Consider the following 1079-nt stretch of genomic DNA (forward strand, 5'->3'; position numbering starts at 1 on the left):
GAGAGGAAACAGAAACAGGACCCAGCTGGTAGTGCTTGTGACCTGAGAGGCTATTTGCTAGCAGTGGAACAGTTGAAAAGGCAGACACACACGCACAGATGCACACGGGGCACACATGCATACACAAATACACACACACACAGAACACCCCCCCCCCCCCCAACCCCACATACACCGCTCAGAGATGGAGATGTGGTTTGTGGGTTACATTACATATCCTGACACACAGAGAGAGAGAGATACACATCCTGACACAGAGAGAGAGACTTGACGTTGAGGAACCCAAGGAAAACAGTTCATTGTTGGGCTCACGTTTCCCCCGGCTCAGTCCGGCCCAACCCAGCATGGACTAATTGAATGGCTTCCAGAACCTGCTGGATGATGACACATTATATATCTCCTACTGCCACTCTGTGGACTTCATGAACAGTGATAGTCGTGTCGCCTCCCCACATGAAAAAACACTATTGTATACATTGGTATAAATACTATAGTATTCACTGTGGTGTTCGTTGCAGACTTTACTGTAATATTCACTGTCGTTTTTTTTCAGACTTTAGTCCTGTAGTATTTAATCTAGTATACCGTAGTTAGTTTACAGTTAACTATAGTATAAATAATGTAGTAAAATAAATGTAGTATATAATATAGTCAGTCATGTAGTGTTTTTGCAGATTGTAATATTCTGTAGTATTTACTTTAGTGTTTTTGCGGACATTACTGTATTATTTACTATAGTGTTTGTTTTTATCATCTTTGAAATAGATGTGGAGGCTTTCTCCTTGAGGAAACCTACTGGATAAATACTCAAAGAGCACATTTTCCATAACCTCTAGGTAGGACCGGGGTCTGAATGGATACTTCAGAGGAGATTCTGCACTTTTTGATAACCTGTATGGAACACAACATGGTCTATACTTGGCATATATGTTTTTCACTTACGGGTGGCATAAATTGGGCTATGGGGGAGAGGGGAATGGACAGGGTATATGCAAAGTAAATACTGTAGTATTTTCTATAGTTAAATGATATGTTTTTGCAGACTGTGGTGTTTTTATGAAGTTTACTATACCATTTAC

The 1079-nt window shown here is 40.5% G+C and overlaps 1 non-coding gene across 1 annotated transcript; it reads right to left on the bottom strand.

Annotated features, from left to right (window-relative positions):
* Window positions 1–769: 769 nt before the first annotated feature.
* Window positions 770–822, bottom strand: LOC129842842 (U7 small nuclear RNA). Its single transcript, XR_008757694.1, has one exon. It is a non-coding gene; the product is annotated as a U7 small nuclear RNA (small nuclear RNA).
* Window positions 823–1079: the final 257 nt, after the last annotated feature.

This window comes from Salvelinus fontinalis, unplaced genomic scaffold (genome assembly GCF_029448725.1).
Source record: "Salvelinus fontinalis isolate EN_2023a unplaced genomic scaffold, ASM2944872v1 scaffold_0070, whole genome shotgun sequence".
In the NCBI taxonomy this organism is placed as follows: Eukaryota; Metazoa; Chordata; class Actinopteri; order Salmoniformes; family Salmonidae; genus Salvelinus; species Salvelinus fontinalis.